The sequence below is a fragment of the Lepidochelys kempii genome, chromosome 1, assembly GCF_965140265.1.
Source record: "Lepidochelys kempii isolate rLepKem1 chromosome 1, rLepKem1.hap2, whole genome shotgun sequence".
Classification (NCBI taxonomy): Eukaryota; Metazoa; Chordata; order Testudines; family Cheloniidae; genus Lepidochelys; species Lepidochelys kempii.
The window spans coordinates 149,278,296-149,303,802 of record NC_133256.1 but is presented as its reverse complement, the minus strand read 5'-3'; positions in this window follow the sequence as shown (position 1 = coordinate 149,303,802).

The following is a 25,507-nucleotide window of genomic DNA, read 5'->3' as shown; positions in this document are numbered from 1 at the left end:
GCCCTGGCCCTTTAAATAGCCGCCAGAACCCCGCCACTACTCCAGGGCTCCAGGGGCTATTTAAAGGATGGGGGCGGTAGAAGCAGGGGAGCTGCAGGCCCTTTAAATAGCCCCCAGAGCCCTGGGGTAGCAGGGGCTCCAGCTGCCTCTACCACTCTGGTCCTTTAAATAGCCCCTGGAGCCCCGCCTCTTCCCCAGGGCTCCGGTGGCTAATTAAAGGACCAGGGCAGCAGAAGCACGGGAGCCCCGGGCCCTTTAAATAGCCCCCGGAGCCCGGGGCGGCTGCTGCTAGTGCTACCCCAGTGGGGGAGGAGGGGCACTCACCTTACAGGGTGGACTGGGGCTGACTCTGATCCCCTCAGCCCTGCCCCTTTCACCCTAGGCCCTTCCCCTTCTGGGGGCCAGAGCTGGCCCCAGCATACTGGTAAGTCACTCGACTTTCACCCCTGCTCTTCACAAATTCCTGTAAAGATTTGTCAATCTAGCAAAACTACCATTTAAACTCAATTATAGGAAGACCTGAAACTTGAGAGGCAGCCGTGTGGATGGCTACTGGAGGGGCCTACAGTGTAATATGAGGTCAAATCCATCCCTGGTGTAACTCCACAGAAATGGATGGCATTCGGAGCTGAATTTAGGCTATATTTGAATTCCACTAAATTCATCTCTGTAAGAAAAACTGGAGAATATTTTTTTAACTTTAATTATGCAAAAGACCCTGGCTAGTCCTATGGAAGATATGAACTTTTAGAATCACACAAATTGCTGCATTTACTGACCACTTGACATGTCATGACTTAGGAGTTCACCGGCACATGTGAACTGAGCTAGGATGCCATGGGCACTGGGGAAGGGGTGGCTGAAGAAGAGGAGGCCACCGAGGTTCCGAAAAATGGGAACAGATAGGAAGGTAACTGGGGATCTGGAGTTAGTGAAAGACAGTGGTCTGAGGTAAACCAAATCCCTAGATCATGACAGATACCACCAGGTCAATGATTTTATGACACAAAGTTGGAAACTAGCTTTCAGCCCCTGGAAATGGTCTCTCCAGGATCTCTGTGCAGTGCAATGGTAAAATACTCCATTACCACTGCCTATCCTGTACCTATCCTCTGGCTCAAGAATGGACCAATTGCATCCAATTCAATGTATTTCATAAGCACTAATATTTACTTATGTTTTTTAGTAGAGGGAGAAAAACTTCACCCATCTTCATGTAATGCTAGGATTTACGATAACTCATCTACAAAGTTCATCGCTTTCTCTCTAGGTATTTATAACATGTTAAGCACATGCTATTGAAGTATCCTACCACTGTCCATAAATCTAGAATCCTTTTCCCTTGCTTCTCATGAACGTTCATAGGAGAGAATTATTTTTTGTTTAGAGTTTGCAAGACTGTGGAACGAGGGAGTGATGCAGACACCTGTGTGTATATGAATTCCAACAAATATTTGCACCAGAAATCTCTCAGATGCTCATGAGAATGCATTGGTGTCACAAATGACTTACTCCACCCCTCCTCCCACTTATTAAAGCTTTGGTTATCCAGTTAGGTAGCAGAAACTGTATCATGTGACTTAGGAGGCTAATGGAAACAGAAAATTATGCATGGTGAATACTTTGGCAATGGTGCAGTGACAGGTTTGAGAGCAACCCACAGTCTGAAATATGTTTGCACAAAGCATTTGCTGAATAGGGTGACCAGATGTCCTGATTTTGGGACAGTCCTGATTTTTGGGTCTTTTTCTTATATAGGCCCCTATTACCTCCCATCCCCTGTCCCGGTTTTTCACACTTGCTGTCTGGTAACCCTATGGCTGAATCACTTAGGTAACAAATGAGTTAATAAAACAGACCTGTTCACATAACAAGCTAATAGAAAAAGTACTGAAATGGTAATAAATTATTTGTTGTAAATAGTTTGCCATGTTTTAATGATGATTCTCCACCCTCTAAAAATCTGGGGAGTTTAAAAGTGAGACTGTTGTGAATAACCTGTTGATAGACTTGTTGGTCACGGACAGTTCAGAGCAAGGAAAAGGGTCACATTCCAGTAAGAAATTTTGGTGGAAAGTTTCAGATTTCCCAGATCTGCGTTTCTGGCTCTGTGCTGAAAGAGCTGAAAATCAGTTTCATGCTTGTCCAGCGATGTCTCAGGAAAGGCTAATATGAAAAATTAGGCTGGCTTGAGCAGTGGGTTTACTTGCACACACCCTCTGGAAAATCTTACACATTTAGCCTCTGTCCCTATGCCTTAAGGGATACCAAGGGATCACTAAACAATTAGTCAGTTGTTGTGGCCTGAAGGTGATTCAGTCAAAGATTTTATGCTACTTTTTGTGTGTGGTCTCTATCCTTTCCTGTGTTAGACGTAGGCACTTATTTAGTTCAAAATAGTATTTGTACAAAATGTGACATTGAATTCTCACTTATGCTCCTTCCAGCAAACCCAGGGGATTTCAGCCTGCTGGGTTCCCCTTTTGATTTTTGTTCATTATTATTTTGATGTAGCATTGCTAATGGGTTGTGAAATTTTTTGTGCTGAGTATTCAGCTTCTTTACCACATTCCTGCATTTGGCAATTGTGGGAGAGGGTTACTACAGAATTGTGTGATGGCGTCTGGATAGTTTCCTTTTCATACCCCTGCAGGGATTGTAAATCTGTACTTGTCATTTTCAAAGGCTTAACAAAGGAATTAAGGGGTCCCTTAGCATTGGAAAAGGAAGGCAGTTCAGCCACTGGGCTTACTTACTTAGGACTTTGAGAGGATTTTGTCCCCATGGAGTTGAGACAGCTGAAATCGAAGCTAAAGAAGACTAAAATGAAGTAGGCTGTGCAGACAGAGAATATTACCTTAAGGAGTACACAGGCATTATTAAAAATTGGAATACAGTGCATGATACTTGCATATAAATGATCTGGAGGGGGGCAGAGAGGAGAGTCTTGGGGAAAACCAATTTAATATATTGGTCACTGTTATTACCAAGATGTTAATGACACATCCCATAGCTCTGTACTATAATCCTATTTTGGAATGAATTATGTCTTTGCAATGGAGATTGACTGAAATCTCGGTTGTATGTTGTAGACTTTTACCTAATCACAAATTCTAGACTAAATAACCGTGCCAACTTAAAATGATTAAACACCAAAAACTATGTTAAAGGACATTATTAAGCTTGTAAAGTCAAGCAGTCAGAAACTAGGAAATACCAGAATTAAGGTGTTCTGTGCAACCTTGATTCAATCCCCATGTGTACATGCATTAGGATATAGAAGATCACATGATCACACACTTCTTTTTTCCTGGTGGACCCCTGCCTCCTTCAGTGCACAGAATGGATGGCGCTTGCTTAATGAGCAGCCATTCAATATTTTGTTTTCTAATAATTGTTCAGAGTGTGGCTCCATGACTTATACACACTCTGCCCTGAAGACAGAATTATTACTAATGGGCTTTTCTATGATTCCCCTCACTACAGTATCTGAGTGCTTCAGAAATATTAATTTATCTTCACAATACCCGTGTGAGAAGAATAGGTATTAACTTCATTATGCAGGTAAGGAGCTGAGGCACAGAGAGACTGGGGTCAAAAGATTTCACTAATTTTGGGTGCCAATTCTGAGACATCTTGGGCCTGATTTTTCAGAGGACTTAGCATTACACTCGCACTTTATGTATTCCGGTACAGCTCCCATTCACTTCACTTGCAGCTGTGAGTGCTCAGCACTTGTAGAAGTCAAACACCAAGGTCTCATGTTGGGCACCCAGAAAATGAGGAACACACAATTAGTGACTGCCTGTGAAATGTCTGGTTTAAGTAACTTGTCTAGCACTACACAGGAACTCTGTGGCAGAAGCAAGGATGGAATCTAGTACTCCAGGGCATCATTCAACTGTCTTAGGTATGAAACTAGCCTTTCCTCCCCTGCTTCATTCACTACACGCCTTCCAATGGAGCGTAATGGCATGCACTTCCTCCACTGCCTCCAAGGATGCTGATACAACCAGCCACTCTTATCTCCTCCTGAGAGGTCTACCCGAGACCTCTCTGAGCTGCTGATCTTCTACCAGGACTCCCTCAGGATCTGGAAACTGGTTTCTGCAACCAGGTCTGCAGCAGCCACCGAGGGGAAGGACCTCCTCGCAGAGACCGTGCTACACAAACCTCATCTATGTGTGCAGGTGGTGGAATCTCCCTTGGTGTGCTGGAGGTTGGTCCTGGCTGGAACCACCAGAGTTGGAGACCACCTAGACTATGGCCAGAGGGATTGGGTGGATCCCATGGTGCTCAGACAGTGTGGGGGATTGTCTACCCATGTGTCCCCCATCATGTGCTCCAGGAGGTGAGGGCAGCCTTGCTTTCTGCTTCTCTCATTTTCCTTGAGCAGGTCCTGTGGAAGGGTGCTCTCTGCCCACCACTCACCCCTGGTGCTCTGGAACTTGACATTGGGCCCATGTCCTGCAAGCGTCCCTGAGCAGCCCCCAACATGCAGCCTAAGTCAGCTGGATGACATCCAGTCGGTCTGTCCCCAAACCGTGCCCAGAAAACATCTGTACGCACTTGTGCTTCATGCCATCTACTTCCTTACCCTCGTGTCCTGCCCCAACACAAAGGCTGGGAACTGCTGCCACCTGAGGAGGGCAAGGAACCTCCTGAGACAGTCTGTACTCTGCTCTGGTCCTTGCACACTCCAATTGTGGCCCCATAAAGTTGCAGGACCTCCGCATCAACCTCCTCCGGGCACTGGCCGAGACAACCATCCATCATACCTGGAGGAGGAAGCTGGATGTAGGGTCCCTATATCAGGTCCCTTATCCGATCATACCTGTGGGACAGAATTCCTCTGGGCAGTGTCGGCTGACTTCTTAGATGACTTTGAGAAGCAGTGGGCGCTTGGGGATTCTCTGCTCAATATCCCGCTCTGGATCCCTGATTCTTTATCCCTGATCTCAGTCCTGCTCCTGTTTTGTTTTGTTTTTTCCCTTCATTGTCTCAAGAAGTCAGTTGAAGCCTGGACTTAGTGGCTTCAGTGTCGGGCAGACCTAGACCCCTCACTAGTACTACTAATAGTACACATGTTCCAACATCTGCAACAAATGAAGCAGGCATCTTACATGCAAGTTTCCTTCACTACAATAACCCCAATTAATCACCATAGCAGAACTATCCCATGCAATAAAGGATGCACAGGTCCTGTGGAAAAAACAGTATGTAATCATGAAATTAGAAATTGTATCATAAGGCATATGCATCAGAGTGTGAGGGGGAATTAAGGTTGCACAAGTCATCTTAATTCTGACGTTTCCTAACTTTTGGGTGCTTGACTTTACAACCTTAATGTTCTTTTAACATAGGAAACTACACACAAAAATGAAGTCTTTTAAAAGATCAAAATGAGAAAAAAATAATTGCATCATGTGATATTGTACTGATACTCACATAAGCCATCACCAGGGTTGGAACTTCCAGATCCCCTGCACTGACCTGTGCCAGGTGAGCTAATGGAGTAACTGATAGCAGTAGTAGGTTGTCATCCTCTCTGTGGACCATCAGTGGACGGGATGAGATATATTTCTCCAGTTTCACGTGTATTTGCTAATTGCAGAGGGATGGTGAGATTCAGAACTTGGGTTCTATTCCAGGCTCTGGAGAGGAGTATGCTCTGGGGAGTATAGACTCTTGTGCTGATTTTCCCCTCAAGCTTGACCACATTTGCTCTGTTCCCTCCTAGCTGTCTGTCCCAGTCCTCTCTTTCCCACCTCAGGTTCCTTGCCCTAATGCCATTTTATTTTCCTCATCTAGCCCGTTCCAGTCTCTGCTCCTTAGGCTTCTAGTCCCAGTTCCTTGCTCAGCCAGTCCTAGTCTCATCCCTCTGGACTCCCTAACAGACCATCCCCCCTGACTCCTTGTCACCAGTCTCCCTACCTGCCCAGTCCAAATCTCCCTCTCTGAATTCCCAATTCCTCTTTCCTCTCCCTCTGCTAACCTTCAGTCCCTGTCTTCCCATCCCCACCCTCTGCTCCTTGTCCTTATCTACTCCCCCTGAGCCAGAGCTGTTATTTCAGGAAAAGTCCGGCTCCACCCCATACTGGAGCATGTCCAATATGGAGGGAATCAAGTCATTCCCAGTTTCTTTCACTGTCCCCACCCACTCCGCTTGCACTAGACTCCTTGTCCCAGTCTATTCCTTTCCCTCCCTTCCTGCTCTGGCTCTTGTCCCCTTTGCATTAAAGTTAAACCAACGTAGAGCTGGAGCATGCTCAGTTGCTCCCTGGGGATGACTCCATGCATTGTCTGGTCAGTAATAGGAGCCGTGAAAGGCTGGAGCATACTTAGGGCTTTTATTCACATACAGCAGTACAGTGATGCAGCTGCATTGCTGTACCGCTTTAAAGAAGTCATTACTAAACTGATGGGATACCTTCTCCCATTGGCATAGTTAATCCACTTCACCAAGAGGTGATAGCTATATCAGCAGGAGAAGCTCTCCCGTTGACATAGCGCTCTCTACGTGGGGAGGTTAGGGCGGTATAACTATATCACTCCGGGGTGTGGATTTTTCACACCCATGAGCGAGATAGTTCTACCAATACAGGTCTGTAATGTAGGCCTGGCTCAGTGAGGATAGAATCTTTGAGGAATTTTAACTGCTAAACTCTAGGAAATCCCTGAGCATGGGGCAAACTGATTTTTTTTTCCCTAAGAGGCTTCGAACTTGGTCAAATTTGTGTGGCTTTTCATGAGAGGAGGGCAAAAAGGCACCCTGCTTCAATTTTGAAGTCCCTTCTCCACAGCATGGAGTTGCTAGAGCTTCTCAATGGAAAAAGTCACTAGAATTTTTTAACGTTGGCAAAACGATGCATTTACCTCCTAATCTTGTCTTCAGTAATGGCTGAACCATTTGTGCTGAAATTTTCCAAAATATGACTCAATCTGAGATAGACACCCACCATGGAAAATTTCATCCGAAATGTTTAAATCTGAGGTAAATTGTAAGCAATTAACAGCAGGGTCTTAAAATGGGAAGTCTTGGGCACACTTAATATTAGTTGGGGCTACCAGCCCTGCCTGTAGAGGGACTAGGGTCTATTGTGCTAGGCTCCATACAATCTTATCAGAAGAGACACAGATCCTACCCTGAATCTAAAAAGTTTACTTTCAAATTTGCAATATTTTATCCCCCAAAGTCCCTTGAACTGTGACTTTTTTTGTCTTTTATTTCTGTATGCCTTGATATCATGAGCATATACAGAGCCAAACATTTTCCTTTGTAGCCAGCCAGCTGCTCTTCTCTGCTTTCAGTAATGTCACAATTTGGAACAGAAGTGAGTCTCGTGTCACACATGCACTGGATCATGGCATCAACTAGATGAATCTGGCAGGAGAAGAGTGAAGGAGAAAAGTTCTGTTTCTACATGGATACCATGTTAAGCAGTTATGAAGGACAAAGATGTATAGACAAACACATGACAGGTAAATATTCTTTAAAATTTGCCAGATAATTGGTTATTTCAAGTAATTAAACACTGCACTTTCCTTGCTTGAGTTCAGTACTTCTATTGAATTTCTTGCATCTAGAGCCTGCTCCTGCTCCCAGTGGAGCCATTGACTTTACTAGATTGACGCTGAGGCCCCACAGTAACAGATTCTTTAATAATGGTTGTCTCTCCGTCTCATTCTTCGGAAACAAACTTCTTACGCTATCTTGTGATTTCTTTTTCAAAGACTTTGGTGGATCACATTCTTAGGCACCTATCTTTCTCCATTCATTGGTTAGGGAGCCTAGGTGCCTAACTCAGAAACACTGTGATCCACAAAACCTGTGATTTCTGGAGCTGCCTCAAAGTTAGGCATTGGAATGCTCAGCAACACAGTGCTTAAGTCCCTTTGTGGAGCCGAGCCTCAGAAACTACAGGGATGAACACCATATAAAGTACCTTGATGGAAGAAGAGGAGTTCCTCCATGATACTGTTGTGAGGTTAAGAAAAGCAAAAACAAATCCTTGATCATGATTTCTGTATTATATAGATTTTTCAATAATTATCACATCCCCTTTTCTAAATTCTCTGCTACTTCTTCAATGTTCAAATCCTGAGCTCATTAAAATCAGTTACTTCAAACGGACTGGAATTTGGCCCTATCAGAATAGACAGCCATGCATCCCTTCTCAAGTGGTTTAGCTCAAAAGTAAAACAAAGCCTTTCCACAAAAAATGGGTACCGGGGAAACTACCCCAATAAATCCAGCACAGGTAAGGAGGAATGTTCGATAAAAATAAACAAAAAGGATCAGCTAATTTTGTATAATATTTATGAGAACCATAAAATCCCTTTGCTGAGCACAGGGGACCCTGGAAGGTCATTATTCTCCTAGGCTAATCCCTGTCCAAGGCTTTCTGACCCTTTCTGGGATCGCCATGGCAATGAGTGCCTCTTCCAGAGGGCATTAACTCAACGCTCAGTAGGTGAGAGCACAGAACTGATAAACATAAATTTTGCAGCAGTTTGTCAGAGAAATAACAACTTCAGCAGATATATAATTAATAGTCTGTCCTACAAGTGTCCAAGCTGCACTTCAAGTCCAAATACACAGTGATTTTCAGTGGATGAAAAATACACATGGACGATAAAGCCGTATTGAAACCAGATCAGACCCCCAAAAGCCATCAAGGAGCTCAACATATCGTTCCTTCAGTTCAGTCAGGTCCAATACTAGGAAGCCAACATTCAGAAAATTCTGATGAAATGCCTCTGGGAGTCATTTGCAAGTGCAAAAATAAGGAAAGACTAGAAAAGGAAAACACACACACACTCCCAATTTACTTTTTCGTTCCACAGCGAAATTGTGTAAAACGCTGTACTCCTGAGGATTATTTTTCAGTCATAAAGCAGTCACAACTTTTTTTTTTAACACCTAGTTCAGAGCTTTTCAAATTTATGTTGTACATTTTAACACATAGGGTTAATAGATCAGGACTCTGTGGTAACAAATTATCAGACATAGTTATACATCAAAAAGATAAATCAGAACTTAATGGTCAGGAAAGAAGATATTTTCTGATCAGACAGCTAGAGAACTAATTAACATTAGCATTGGTAAACCAACCAATGAGGTACAGCTGTGTTCTTAGTGAGGAAGCATAAATCTGACAGCAGAGTTAACATTAATCAATTTGAACTTCTTGTTTAATGTTTATAAATCAGTACATTAAATTAGATTTGAGGGGGTCTATAAATTAACACACTAAATTAGAAGTGTGTGGTTTCTGATGTCTAAACAAACACAAGTTTTATATATAACCAAACAATCAACAGATTTGCATTTCTAAATCAGATGAAGATTTATAATAAATCACGATTGTAAATAATGTTGAAATAAACATGCTGGCATGTTTGAAAAAGTCCATTTCAATGGGACAGAGCAAACCTGTGGATTTGAAATCAGTCTCATCTTCAGCATGCAAGGGGAATATATCAAAGACTGGAGAAGCATCAGCAGATTCTCCCTACTTAAAAAATCAAAATATTAGCTATTGACACAATTGTTACCTTTTAGTCTCGTCTACTTTCTTGAAATGCATGTGCTGGATATCCATAACTGAGGGCTTGAGGTGAAGCTTTAGTGCCCCCCCCCAGTGTTTCTTTTATTTATTAATGCAGACCCTAATTTTGGAATAAAAGCTCATTTATCTTATTCTATTAAAAGTAAAAAAATATAGTCAAGATACAAACCTACTCAACAGCCATTTTATTTTTAACTCTAGTGCTGACCTCTTTCTCACTCTTCGCCCCTCCCCCTGCAAAAATTTGTCTATTTCCATGAGTTTGCAGCAGATAATATTATGGTATCTGACTTAAAATAATTCCATAAGAACATAAGAACTGCCCTACTGGGTCAGACCAAAGGTCCATCTAGCCCAGTATCCTGTCTTCCGACAGTGGCCAGTGCCAGATGCCTCAGAGGGAATGAACAGAACAGGTAATCATCAAGTGATCCATCCCCTCTCACCCATTCCCAGCTTCTGGGAAACAGGCCAGGGACACCATTCCTGCCCAGCCTGGCTAATAGCCATTGATGGACCTATCCTCCATGAACTTATCGATTTCTTTTTTGAACCCTGTTATAGTCTTGGCCTTCACAATGTTCTCTGCAAAGAGTTCCATAGGTTGACTGTGTGTTGTGTGAAGAACTAGTTCCTTTTGTTTGTTTTAAACCTGCTGCCTATTAATTTCATTTGGTGACCCCTAGTTCTTGTGTTATGAGAAGGGATAAATAATACTTTACTTTTCCCACACCGGTTATGACTTTATAGACCTCTATCATATCCCCCCTTTAGTCATCTCTTTTCCAAGCGGAAAAGTCCCAGTCTTATTAATCTCTCCTCATATGACAGCTGTTCCAAACCCCTAATCATTTTTGTTGCCCTTTTCTGAACCTTTTCCAATTCCAATGCATCTTTTTTGAGATGGGGTGACCACATCTGCACGCAGTGTTCACGATGTGTGCGTACCATGGATTTATATAGAGGCAACATAATATTTTCTGTCCTATTATCTATCCCTTTCTTAATCATTCCCAGCATTCTGTTTGCTTTTTTGACTGCCATTGCATCTGATGAAGTGGGCTGTAGCTCACGAAAGCTTATGCTCTAATAAAATTTGTTAGTCTCTAAGGTGCCACAAGTCCTCCTTTTCTTTTTGTGGATATAGACTAACACGGCTGCTACTCTGAAAACTGCACATTGAGTAGATGATTTCAGAGAACTATCCACAATGACTCCAAGATCTCTTTCTTTGCAGTCTGCCCTGGTCTTAACTATCTTTGGTAATTTTGTATCATCTGCAAATTTTGCCACCTCACTGTTTACCCCTTTTTCCAGATCATTTATGAATATGTTGAATAGGACTGGTCCCAGAACAGACCTCTTGGGGACACCACTATTTACCTCTCTCCATTCTGAAAACTGTCCATTTATACCTACTCCTTGTTTCCTATCTTTTAACCAGTTACCAATCCACGAGAGCACCTTCCCTCTTATCCCGTGGAAGCTTACTTTGCGTAAGAGCCTTTGGTGAGGGACCCTATGCAGTTCATAATATAGGTTGCATCTGAAAAATCAGACTCTTCCCCCTCCTGCCCCCAGAGTAGGATGACCAGATAGCAAGTGTGAAAAATCAGGACATTTTTTTTTCTGGGAGGGGGGTTATAATTGCCTGTATAAGACAAAACCACAAATACTGGGACGTCTAGTCACCTGACCCCAGAGCGAACACTGATTTTCTTCTGCCTTCTCAGGTACCCTCCTGTGATTCTTACCCTTCCTCCCCTTGGCCACCTATACAAACAAATAAAAGATGAACACATCTCATGCCAGGAGGCAGCAGGTTGCGTGACCTATTTATATAAGAAACCTGCTGTACAGCATATGGGCTTGGAGAACCCTCCTCACCTCCTGGCAGTGTGTGAATTTAATGTTTTTTTTTTACTGTGAAATGACCCACAGAGGCTCGTAGAGAACCTCATCACAAAAGTACCATAGAATTAAATTTAAGGCAAAAGAAAAGGGCAAAGCAATTCCAACAGGTGAGCAACACACAGGCAACCCTAAACTTCAAAGAGCTTTACCAGCACTAAATAGCCGGCGATGCCTTAAGTATTATCTTCATTTAACAGAGGGAGGAAGCTAAGGCACAGAGAGGCTAAGGCCAAAACTTTCGAAGGGAGACAATTTCTCAAATTGGGCACCAAAATATTGAGGCACCCAGAATCAGTGGCCCCTTTTGAAATTAGGCTATGATTTAACCAAGGCTGGAGAGTGTATCGGGACTAAAACTCAGTAATTCCTGCCTTGTGGTCCCATGCTCAAACCCCACTTCTGCATTAAGGCCTCAGTCCTGCAAATGCCTGTGCATGTGTTGAACTTCAAACACTTGAATAGTCCCATTCAAGAGAGGTGCTGTCCCAGAGAAAATACTACCAGTAGCATAAAAGTCACATAGGTGTTAGATCTATTTGGATATAGAAACAGGTACTGTTGGTGGACATGGAAATCTAGAGACAGAACATCGTCTTGTCATATAAGGAATCCAAGTTCAGCAGCTGAATTCCTGAGCTGGAAGCTGTGAGGTATATAACGCTCAGGCCCTATGGGCAGAACAAATCTTGGTTAGGGAAGTAGCAACCTGAGACTTCCAGTTTCTGCTAAACTCTGATTTTGTTACCTCATCCTCTCCATCCATTTATCTCTGCCCCCATTGTTCTGTTTTGTCCACCTGTCCCGTCCAACACCCAGACTGTGTAAGTTCTCTGGGGGCAGGGACTGTCATCTGTTTCTGTATAGCATCTAGCATAATGAAGCCTGGTCCTTAATTGATGTTCCTAGATGCTACAGTACTAACTTTAACTTTAAAAATAATGTTACTCTCTAATTACTTCCTGTGATGAATGAAGGTGTCAGCATTGACACAGTTAACAGAGGACAAATTGGCGTAATACACAGAGATTTTGGGGAAAGGGAATACTGGAAAAACTACAGGTAGCCACCAAAATACTTTTTAAAAGTATATTTAATACAAGCCACTCTTACTGGTTTTTAAAAAGTTAATTTTGGAAACAAACAAAAGTTTATGGGCTATATACGGGTTTTTCTAAAATAAATAAATAAAATTTTAATAACTTAAAATAGAAAATAAATATCTAGAGGAGGTGTAAGATACTTAGCTTTTTTGTTGATAGTTAATTCACACTGTGGTAAAATAACACAGTTGTACCATAGATGGGATTTTTTGCCTCTCACTTTCCAAGGGGTTAACCTGTTCCCATTGACATAAATGATCATTCTCACGGGAGCTGGATTGGGCCCTTAATTTGGAGGTCTCTGGGCACCCATGTGTGAGGGAATATATTTACATTTATATAACCAGCACACATGGATAACCACGCTCTCCATATTAAGGTGGCAGGAGACGTCCCATTTACAACTCTGTTAACCTCGCTTCACCGAGGAAAGCCATGCATTCCTAATTTGGCAAGATGATGGAAACATTACTAATCTATATTTCTCAGTGGGTGAGGTGACAATGAATACAGTGGTGAGAGATTGTCTGCGTATTTTATTGGTGCTGTTAAATCTGCAATGGTGTCAGCATTTGAGCATTTATGAAGCTTCTCTGATACAGGCAATCCAAGTGAAAATTCAGCTTTGAGAAAGATACTCTGTCTCCTTTTTGGCTCATGCATGGCAGGGGCTGATGGGTCTGTAGTGGAGAGGGGGAATTAGGAAATTAAACATCCACAGCTGTCACTACACTATTTAACATTCAAACAAAAAATGAGTACAAAGATTCCTGCTTCTAGCAATCTGCTAACTGGTTGCAAGATCTGCATTTGGGTATTCACTACCTGAAGTGACAGCTGTCATAAAAGACACTGTTTGATGTGCTAGTGATGGACTTGTAACTCTTTCTTTTCCAGTGAGGGCTGGCAAAATATACTGATACCAATTAGAAATAACTAATCAGTAGTGGAGTAATCAACACACTTCAACTCATTTAGGGCCAGACTCTGCCCCTTACAAGTATTGGGCGGTACTTACTCAACAAGTAGTCCCATTTCAATTAATGTAATGAAGGTATTATTTACTGTGAATAATGCTGGAAAAATCCGGTCTTTACTACCTTGCTGTACTAAGCTACAGTGAAGATGTACTAGTAAGCTACTCTAATATCACGTGGAATATGTTTAATTATGAATGTAAAGTGATTTCTCTCTCTCTCTTTTTTAAGGTGTCAGAGTAACAGCCGTGTTAGTCTGTATTCGCAAAAAGAAAAGGAGGACTTGTGGCACCTTAGAGACTAACCAATTTATCTGAGCATAAGCTTTCGTATGCATCCGAGGAAGTGAGCTGTAGCTCGCGAAAGCTTATGCTCAAATAAATTGGTTAGTCTCTTTTTTAAGGTGTCTGAAAAAAAGATGGAGACGTGGCCACAGAGTGTACAATATTAATCTCCACCTAAGGCAGAGATCCATATCATGCCATTCATTTTAAAGCCGATTTCCCATTTATGTCAGTGTCCTGCTTAAAAATCAATGGCACAGTACAGCCTGGTATTGTCAGTGTATTGAGGTAGCCAAATCACCAGTGGGTGTGGTTCTGTGTCCCTTTGATTTTTTTTTCTCAGTTTGTAATGCAGTGCACAGCACTGGGCTACACAGTGTCACAGCACATTAAATCACTTCACATCTGACATGATGCAACTTGACATAACATGTATGGAGGGTTGGAAGAATGCTATCTTTATGACTGTGGGCTTTCAACACCCAAGCTACGAAGCCTAGGCAGCCAGATGGAGATTCAGGGAGTCAGTGAATAGAGGTTTGTTTGTTTTTGTTTTTTTAAGGCAGATTACATTCTGGCATATTTTCTATAAAGGAAAAATCCCTCTTTTCAATGGCCAATTTTCACAAATAAGTTTTCATTTATTTAATATTTTAAGTAATACTGGGACTTTTAAAATTCAAATGTTAAGCCCTTAAATATATTTTGCATCATATGCAAGTGAACAATCCTGTGAAAAGCCTGAAGAAAGCCCCTGGACCCTAACTCCAGAACCCAGCTGTAGTTCTAGAACCAAACTTATTTTGATATTAAGCTGAAGGAAAAACCGGAATCTGAAATCTGAGGGTTTAAAATGCAGATCTGGATCTAAACTCTCCCAAATTTTGGAGTTCATGGGTTTGATGTTCAGATATGACCTATTAAAGAGAGATTCATGCTGCAAATCTAGATCCAAACCTACATCTGGGGCTGTGGTTTGGATAGATGGCTTTGGTTTGGTTCCTCCGTATCTCTCTCCATTGTTTGTGGATTTCTCTAGGGTTTAGGGGGGAGATAGGTGTCCAGACACCTAGAGAGAGGCAGCAGTGCACATGCCAAGAAACAGAAACAGAATAGGCACTAGGGAACTTTTACTGCAACATTTTAGGCTCTGAGTGAATTTAGGCACCTACAGGCTAGGTGGCTGCCGAGTGGGTTTCCGGACCATAGTGGTGCCTAAAAATGGGATTTGGGCACCTAAATCTGGGATTAGATGCCTAAATTCCTTTGTAACTCTGGGCCTATCTGCCTGTCACGTGACTCAGCATGGTATTTAAGGGAAGGTTGTATCCTATTTTAGGGGGCTGAAAGAGGCAAGGGAAATGCTGAAGGTAAAGAAATTTGGAGTAGATATATGTCATAAATATAAAGGGAAGGGTAAACCCCTTTGAAATCCCTCCTGGTCAGGGGAAAGCTCCTCTCACCTGTAAAGGGTTAAGAAGCTAAAGGTAACCTCCCTGGCACCTGACCAAAATGACCAATGAGGAGACAAGATATTTTCAAAAGCTGGGAGGAGAGAGAGAAACAAAGGGTCTGTGTCTGTCTGTATGCTGGTTTCTGCAGGGGATAGACCAGGAATGGAGTCTTAGAACTTTTAGTAAGTAATCTAGCTAGGTATGTGTTAGATTATGATTTCTCTAAATGGCTGAGAAAAGAATTGTGCTGAATAGAATAACTATTTCTGTCTGTGTATCTTTTTTGTAACTTAAGGTTTTGCCTAGAGGGGTTCTCTATGTTTTTGAATCTAATTACCCTGTAAGATATCTACCATCCTGATTTTACAGGGGGGATTTCTTTATTTCTATTTACTTCTATTTTTATTAAAAGTCTTCTTGTAAGAAACTGAATGCTTGTTCATTGTTCTCAGATCCAAGGGTTTGGGTCTGTGGTCACCTATGCAAATTGGTGAGGCTTTTTATCCAACGTTTCCCAGGAAAGGGGGGGTGCAAGTGTTGGGAGGATTGTTCATTGTTCTTAAGATCCAAGGGTCTGGGTCTGTAGTCACCTAGGCAAATTGGTGAGGCTTTTTACCAAACCTTGCCCAGGAAGTGGGGTGCAAGGTTTTGGGAAGTATTTTGGGGGGAAGGACATGTCCAAACAGCTCTTCCCCAGTAACCAGTATTAGTTTGGTGGTGGTAGCGGCCATTCCAAGGACAACGGGTGGAATATTTTGTACCTTGGGGAAGTTTTGACCTAAGCTGGTAAAGATAAGCTTAGGAGGTTTTTCATGCAGGTCCCCACATCTGTACCCTAGAGTTCAGAGTGGGGGAGGAACCTTGACATATAAGGTGTACATTTTTAACAGTGAGAACAGTTAACCGTTGGATTCTCCTTCACTGACAATTTTTAAATCAAGATTGACTGTTTTTTTGAAAGATTCGCTGAAAGAATTATTTGGGGAAAGTTCTATGGCATGTGTTGTACAGGAGGTTAGATTAGATGATCACAATGGTCCCTTTTGGCCTTGGAATCTATGAAGTCTCTGTGGACTGCTTTTAGTGTTGCTCAGGGCAACTGCTTTGATCTTCCTCATGAGTTTTGTGTTTTGAACAATAAGTTGTGCCCTGAGGCAAGGTCTTGAAATAGAATTGGGCAGGGTGCTCCTTCTTTCCTAATCTGAGGAGAGAGTCCAAAGCACTTTACAGGTAAAGATTTAATTTAGAACCCAGCAGTGCATACACACAGTTCTGATTATTCCTATCAATGGAATACCTTGCATGTGAAAACTATTATTATTACCTGCTGTTGTGGTATCTATTTGCTTAAGCCTTGATAATAGACCTCTCTGGAGTTCTTTATAGTCTTCTTGAGTCTTGACAATCTGGAATAATTCGGTGTTATTTGCAAACAACTCATTATTCAAACTCTCCCCCTCCCCCATCCTATCTCACAAATGACTGTATTACATAATGCCCTGGCACCTTAGCTTGGAGTGCCCCATTGTTAACTCTATGCCATGTTGAAAATTGGCCACTTATTCTTACATAATCTCCACTAACATCATGCTGAGAACTAAGAGCAAAAAGTAGAACCCACTCAATCCCAAATGCTACTTCCTGGAGAACCTGAGGTTGTCTTGGAATATTCCACTCAGTGTATGTACCCAGCCTACTCTATTTAGTTTGAGATCAGAAGAGATCACACTCTAAAGTGATCAGCAGATGTTGAGTCTGAGTCTTCCCCTACCTATACCAGACATGCCAAAACCATTTTAAAAAAATGCAGAAATTGGGTTTGGTTTTGGCTTAATTAGCTTGTGAGTTGCTTGTTGGCTAGTTTTTTGGCTTGTAGCTTGTTGCTTGTTTGGTTTATAGTTTGTTGCATTTTGTTTTTTGATTGGCTCCCAGCAAGGGGGAAGAGAGTCAGAGTTGCACAGCGGGCCCACCACAGTCCCAGACTGCACGCTGGGGGGATCTAGTCACATAAAGTGTTGGGGTTCTTTAGAAATGGGATTAGCTTGATTTTTGGCTTATTGTGAAAGTCGGGGTGCTTATTTACTGCATGAAAGTTGGCAACTGTGATCTATACCAGTTTGATATCACTGTGCCTCCACTGACTGCCGTGGAATCATGTCTAAATTATACCATAGTAAGTGAGAAGAGAATAAGGTCACATGTTTTGAATAGGATGTTGCAGTCCAGAATTTCCACTGGGGAGTTCTCACATTTGCAAAATACTTAAATTTGTGTGGCCTTGAAGGCTCAAATGTCTCTTTCTCTCTAGTGATCAGCACAAATAACAAAAGCTGCATTGAATGAAGCACAATTTACCAGGTAAAGAGATGAGAAGCTCACTTACATGAACAAATTCTTCACTGCAGCTATACTTGTGAATATATTTTAAAGAAGAGATCATTGGGGTTCAGTGTGAATTAGTATATGTTGGTGCAGTTTATTTTCATGATGAAAATCAAAACTCCCACAGAAAAAATGTTAGGATACTATTGTATCAAGTCATAACAATGCATATGTACAGTATTCCTAGTTCCTTTTATCATGCAAACTAGTCCAATTTGCAAGTTGATATATATTGGTTTAGTATGAGATAAAGGCATAGAATATTTTTGTTCTTTTTATAGCTAGTTATATTTATGATATAAAGACATTTATGCATTCATGAGCTCATTAATTTACCAGTGATTAATTGGGAAGAGGAAGATGTTTCTCATTTCATATCCTCACGAATACCTCCTGGTTACTCATCTACTGAGAAGAATGGAATTGTATCATGTTCTGCAAAAGCTTGATATAACTTAATATATTCTGACACAATACAGCTAGTACTGTCTTGCTGAAACTGTTGCTACCACATATTCTGCAAATCTGCATTTCTGTAAGTGGCAGCTCTGAGACAACTTTTATAAATAGCAACAGTAAGGCCACCACTTTTAAGATATTAGTCCCATTCCTGTCCTCACTGCTGGAGATCTCCCACTTACAGGAAATAGCAGTGGAAACAGCCCTATCTTTTATTTGTTTATCTAAGGCCTGATTTTTCAGAGCTACTGAGCTTCCACAACTTCCATTAAAACTAACAGGAGGTACTGAACACCTCTGAGAGTTAGGCACTTGATGGCTACAAGTGATTTTTTTGGGGTGGGGGGATTGTTAAAAAGGAAGAGGGAAGAAATTAAGACGAGCTCCAATATACCAAGCCCCCTTTTTTTCAGCTTCCTGCCATCTATCTCTAGATGGGAAGGCACACTGATAGCAGGTGAAATATAGTTCTTATAAAATTTTTAACAGGGAAGACAGGAGATGCTGTAGCTTTTATACTACACATTAACCTAACTTAGAAGCAAAATGAACAGCACATTACTGAAGCAGTACAAGGAAATAAAATGCAAATCCGTAACCCCCTGGATAATTAGTATGTCACCCAGCTCTGCACTCTTTGTAAATGTTGCATTAAATAGGTACATGGAATTCTGTTTAACCTTTAGATGACTGCCCACATTTCTCTCCATTTGTATTTGCTTTGGACAGATTTCTGCCTTGGAAAAACTTAACATGCAGCTAACATCATTCTCTGCTGTTGTAGTTTTCTGCAATTACTTTAAAATTGAGTGACTCTAACCTGGTGTTGGCACCTGAGAGATTTGATTTCAAACTCTGTTTAATGGTACCTTGATATTAAAAAATAAAACAAAGGAACAGAAGCAATCAACTGATAACTGTAAAAGTAGCCAAGCATGTCCCAACTTGTAAATTGGGAAAAATCAGTCATTAATTGTCAGCGAACAACCAATTAACCAAGGGAGCCGATCCAGATTCACTAAACATTTTTGAAACATGCTATTGATTTTTTAAACTGTTGAGTATGGTTTATAATCTCAATAACCTATGTGGAAACCAATCATTACATCAGTTAACAACTAGTTTATTAGAACATTAACTTTTGCCTCAAGCAGTTAATTGAAAAACTATAATGTAGTTTTTGCCTTTTAAAAATAAAAAGACTTTCGTGGTTGATAATGAGCAATTATAAGGTGATGATTACTTGAACATTTTTCAGAAGGTTTTGGAAGGGAGGGTAGCTATAAGCTCCTCCTCTTTTCTGTAATGCTTTAATCAGCCGACTGCATTGGAGATGAAACTGGGGCTGTTTTAGGCCCCAATTCAGGAAAGTTTTTAACTGTGAATTTAAATCCTATTGAAGTTGCAGTTGCCTAAAGTTAAGCGTGTACTTAAGTACTTTGCTGGTGTGACGGGGCAAGGCCAGATGGCTATAGAAAAGTAGTGGGAGATAGATATATTGGCTCCAGGCTCAACAAATCCCTGGTACCAGGATAAGTGAAATGGCAGCTGCTCCAGGTCAATTAAGACACCTGGGGCCAATTAAGAACTTTCCAGAAGGCAGGGAGAAGGCTAGGTTGATTGGGACACCTGAAGCCAATCTGGCTGAAACTAGTTAAAAGTCCCAGTTAGTCAGGTGGGTATGCATGTCAGGAGCTGTGGGAGGAAGTTGCACTGTTGGAGAGACTGAGTAGTGCACACCATATCAGGCACAAGGAAGGAGGCCCTGAGGTGAGGATGAAGTGGAGCTTGAGGAACTGAGGGCTGCTGTGGGGGAAGTGGCCCAGGGAACTGTACATGTCATGTTTCTAAAAGGTCAGCTACCATAGCTGATACTATTAGGGTCCCTGGGCTGAAGCCCAGAGTAGAGGGTGGGCCCAGGCTCTTCCCCACCCCCATTTGCCCCCTGATTGCCCACTGAGTTTGGGAGACAACAGAGACTGTGCAAGAAAGGATAACTTCTCCTCACCTCCCTCGCTGGCTTATGATGAAAATGGCTTAGTAGACTGTGACCCTTCTCTCTAGAGAGAGAAGGGTTATGTGGAGGGTCACAGTGAGCCTCTGAGGCTAGCAAAATCCGCCAGGAAACGTGGGATCCACGGAGGCAAGGACAGAGCTTTGTCACACTGGATAGGAATGGACTGCCCTCTTCTACTGTATATAGGTTCTTACACTGGACTCATTTGAGTGCCTTCCAGTAGGGCATTCAATAACATGACTATACATCTGTCACTTGTTTGTTCTTTTTTTTTTTCCCCCCAGCAGGAAGAAATGTGCACAACAGAGTGTCTTGTTTTGTTTTTTAATATACCCATTGCTATGTGTTTGTTAGAAAAGGCAAGGTTAAAGAAATGTGCTTTTCACTTGGAGTGGAAAGTGGTGAAGTTAGTGATGGTCCTTCGTTCCTGGGGGAGTTCTTTCCACCATCTCAGACTACCCCTGGAGAAAGTTTTGAACTGAAGCTTCAGCTCTTGAGCTGGCCACTGTCTGGGGATTATTTTCTTGTGTGTTGACTGGGGAAATTATACCTATATTCTTCAATTTTCCCTAAAGCACAACAGACTGACTAACTTATTCTGTTTTAGATGTAAGCAATTTGGTCTCCTATTCAATTCCAAGATCTAGTCAGAAGTTTTAAGGGAGTTATTGTTAGCTGAAAAAGAAGATGTAGATGTTAAAAGTGACATGGTACTGCACTTCTTAAAAGTATTTTGAGTGCACCCTCACTGGGGGCTGTTGCGCTCATCCTGTCATGTTCTGATTTCTGCGGCAGGATTTGTTGGTTCCATTTTCTTGCCTTGTTTTTCTTTTTTTTAATAAGTGCCTCCCTTGTCAATATCTTTAGTATGCAAGTTCAGTGAAATGGTCAAGTTAGTTATTGATGGTTGCAGCTAATGCATTATTATCAATCTTGTTATGGGAAGTAAATGTCAATATTTTTTTAATTCTGTTACCAAAGAAACCATTTGTGCTGTGTCAATTATTGAACTGAAATCTAATCCATTTCCACAGAGTTCTGAAATATGGCAGAATAATCTTATTACATTTTTAGTTTGTCTTCTACGAGTTACTTCACTTTAGGACATATTCATTAGTCTCAACAAATTGTGACAACACAAGTTCAGCCAGGCATTATAGAGTCTATAGCCAAACCTCGTGTGTGTGTGTGAATGAACACTATAAAGTCTGGGGGTCACTTGCAAAATGTGGATCTCAATCTGGGTTTTGATCTGAGCTTTCTGACTGAACCTCTGTCATTTCATTTTTTTTAGTTTGATTTGGTTTGCTCTGTTATGTGTATTATTCTCTTAAGAGCTCCGAAATTGTACTATCTACAATGATGGTTAGCAATTATGAAATGGAAATGTATCTTTTTTTCCCCCAAAAAATCTTTGATTATGGAGACCAAGTCATCATACTGTAGCTTTTTTCTTTGACATCCCCATTTGGGCACTATCAGAAGGAACTATGAAAACAAAATGGCTTGTCTTGGAATAAGTTTAATTAACTTGTCCTCCTTCTGCTGACTTGGCAGCACCATAGGATAGAACCTTGAAGGACCTATACAAATGGTGGCTGTTTTTTATTTTGTAACCTCAGTGATATTTTTGTGGCTTTTTTTTTTAAATGTTTGTAGTCCAAATAACAAAGTCCAAGTAAGTTTCAAGGCAGATAGAATTTTTGGCTCTAAAATAATAGATAGAAGCCCTTCAACTTGGATGAAGGATAAATTGTTTATTAGGACATCACAGAGTCTGCGTTTGGGTGAACTTGATGAAGCTATTAATTACTTTCTATACTTAGTGTTAATAACACTGTCACCATAAGCTTTGTTATTAAAAATGTAAATAGAATACTTAAGCTGCATTAGTACTAAAAAGTTAAAATGCAACAAGGCTCATTACATTCATAGTTTCAATGACCTCTAAAGGACAAATGACAGTGGAAAATGACAAAAATCATAGATTTGATGCAAAAGCAGTTAATTGTTGTTGTGTATTAAGGTTTCACACACACACAACTTTTTTCCAAGTCCTAATTTTGTGTTGTTTTCCATGTTGGTGTATTTCAGATGGGAATGTAAATATATTTAGCAAACAAATACATTTAAGCAGTTTATATTAATGACTAGTCTTCTCGATCCTGTTTAAATTTAAGATGAAGGTAATGTAAATGAAAATAGGGGAGAAGGTGACACGTGGGAGCAGAGGCAGTTAGAAGGAACAGAATAGAGGAAACAAAAGTCTAATTCATATGTCTAAATCTTTAAGTACAGTCTGTTATTTGATCAAAGACCTTTGGTTTCAGTTGATATAGTATCATTCTTCATATTGATGTAGCAAAATTTTTAAAAATGTTTTTTATTTTATAAAATCCCAGACTTTCAGGGTTTATATAACATGTCTTTAAAAACAAACACAACAGCAACAACAATAGAGTTTGAAATTTGGCCCCAGTCCAGCAATGAGCTCTGCAGGGGTGGAATCCTACACCCTTTGGCTTCCACAGGGCTGTTCCTGGGCTCAGAGGTCTGCCTGTGCATAGCTTATTTTAGGATAAGGGCTTAAAAGAGGAAGAAAAGATTTTTGGGATTTTTTTTCTTTACAAACAAACAAACCCTGGATCCACCTCTAATTCAAAAGCTCCTGTTCCATTTTCAGACAAAAATCTTGCCACCCAAGAAATGAGAGCATTTGGGTAATTTGAATACACTTAATTAGTCTATAATGGACACTGATAATGGACACTGCATTTGGGTAATTTAAAATGCTGTAAAAAATCTGTGTCCTAACTCAACACTGTCATTATACTGCTCATTGTATCTCCTTGGAACATCACTGTGAGTTAGATTAGAACAATCTACCCTAAGTGGCTGCATGTAGGTGCAGGACAGGGTCTGAATTGTGATTGAGTCACTGTCTGGTCCCTGCTTCCCCCCCTTGTGTCATGGGGGGAGTAAATTTTGCAGGCCCTGTTCTTGGCACAGGTTACTTCCCCCTTTATGCAAGCACAGCTGTACCCGCCAGGATGTTCTGGGGCAGGGGATAGAGCGAAGTTTCTACTCATTCCCCACTCCCACCCACCTGCTTCCCTGTCCATCTAAAGGTGGGGGAGTAGCGGCCCTGATGAGACTGTTCTCCTACTCACAATATTAGTAGCAAGTGCTGGGGCATCAAGGGTCTCTTTCTTCCCCTTAGATTCCCTGCATGAACAAGGGTCACAATCCAGCCCAGTGGCTGCCAGAATAGACTTCCTATCCTACTGCTTCAAAAGCATGGGTCTCTACACCTTCACCTGATGGAGAATCTCTGTTATCAATATAGAGTGGTGGCATAGAGTTGAGAAGCTCTTGACGTTGTGGACAGTGATGCCCAGGCTCACAAGCTAGTAAATTCCAGTGTTCTTTAGGAAGCAGCAGTTAATGCATAGCAACAACTACATTTGCATTTCACTTTATAGCAACAAGCATCCTCTTTGCACTATGCTTCTGATTATGGATGCAGCAGTATTGAGTAATGAATCTAATGGCAGTATTGCTAGGCCACAACTGCACACATTCTTTCCCCTGTACATGATGATTATAATAGTGGGGTTAGCAGTTCAATACTGGATCTCTTCTTGTTTTATTCATGCTCAGTAACAAAGTGCTAACTACTAACATTGCACTTCTAATGGCTGTCCAAAGCTGTTACGAAAACATGCCCAACCCACTCCCTGTCAGAGCACCTGTAGCAAAAGTTTAACCCATTGGTATGTGTGTGTTTTACTGGTCCACTTCTGTGCTCAATCCTCAAATGACATTAATCTCTTACAGCCCCAGCTATGGGAGCCTTGACGTTTTAGTAGCCCTTGCACCAGATAAATCCTTATTACTCAAGTGCTTTAGTTCACCTGATATTTTGGTACGTAGCCAACAGTTAAATCAGAAAATAAATTGAAGCCCATGGTCAAAGTCATCTACCTAATAATAATGCACTGCAATGTCTGCATTAAATATCTTACTTGGAAAGCATCAGTTAGAGAAGATCTCTAGGGGTCTCTAGAGCATGAATCAAGAGAGAAAGGTGCTGAAAAATTGGATCTACAAAAGCCAGCACACTAGGTGGTGGTTTATATAAATACAGAATCATTGGACTAGGGGGACTTGGCCCTTGGCCTCCCATGGGGGTGCCCTAACCATCAAGCTATAGGGTTACTCTTTCTCTCTCTCTCTCTCTCTCTCTCTCTGATCCAATGACTCTTTACTTATTTGTACAAAGTAGAACAGTTTCAACAGAATAGACCGAGGGAGCCTAACATCAGAATATCCCATAGCCCAGTTGTCAGGACACTCACCTAAGAGGTTGAATTCTTCAACTCCTTTCTCCCCATCAGGCGGGGGGCTGGGCATGTTTTAACCTCTGGGTTAAAAGTTATACGGTGGGCGCCACCACTTGCTCTTCTAGCCAGATTTTAATGGGGTCTGATGCAGTAGGTGTACTCTGGATTGGGCCCTGCAGGGAAGATTTGCATTTGCCTGCCTATCCCCCAGTTTGTGGATCAAACTGGGGCTGAGGTGGCAGATAGACATTTGGATACCTGGAGTGAGGCAGCAGTGCACATGCCCAGAGACAGAAACTTATGCACCTAGGAAACTGTTACAACAAAAATTTAGGTACCCTGTGAGTTCTGGTGCATACAGGGTTAGGTGGAAGCTGAACAGGGGTTTTCTGTATCATAAACCCCCCAGTTCAGCTGCAACCTAAGGTTTGCGTATGCCCACTGGCAGAAAGTCAACTAGGTCCTGATACTATTAAACAGCTTGCCATGCCTAAACTCTGGGAAGATTCACAAACTAAGCATTCCCCTACCTATCTTTCCCAATCTGCTGGCTGTGCTCAGAGCACACCTATCTGCACAAAAGGCAATCAGTAGTTTTAGGTTGATAGCACTCATTTGGGGGTGTGGTGCGGGGACATATAGAGGTTTGAATGTCTACTCTGCCTGATTCGGAGCAGAGACTCAAATCCAGGTTTCCTACCTCCCACTTGAGTGCCCTAACCAGTGGGCTATTAGATACCCTGGGGCAGAGATCTCCCAATCTGTCATGTTAAAACTGTTACACTTCGTATGAAATACTTCAGTAAATATTGGCTGAGAGAGCAATGCTATAGGCTGGCAGCTAGGGCACTTACCTGGGAGGTGGGACACCTAGGTTCAAGTACTTGCTCCAAATCGGGCAATGTGGGGATTCAAACCTCAGTCTCCCACATCCTAGGTGAGTGTTTTAGCTATTGGGTATATAGGTGCAATAGATTCCAAGGCTAGCAGGGATCATTGTGATCA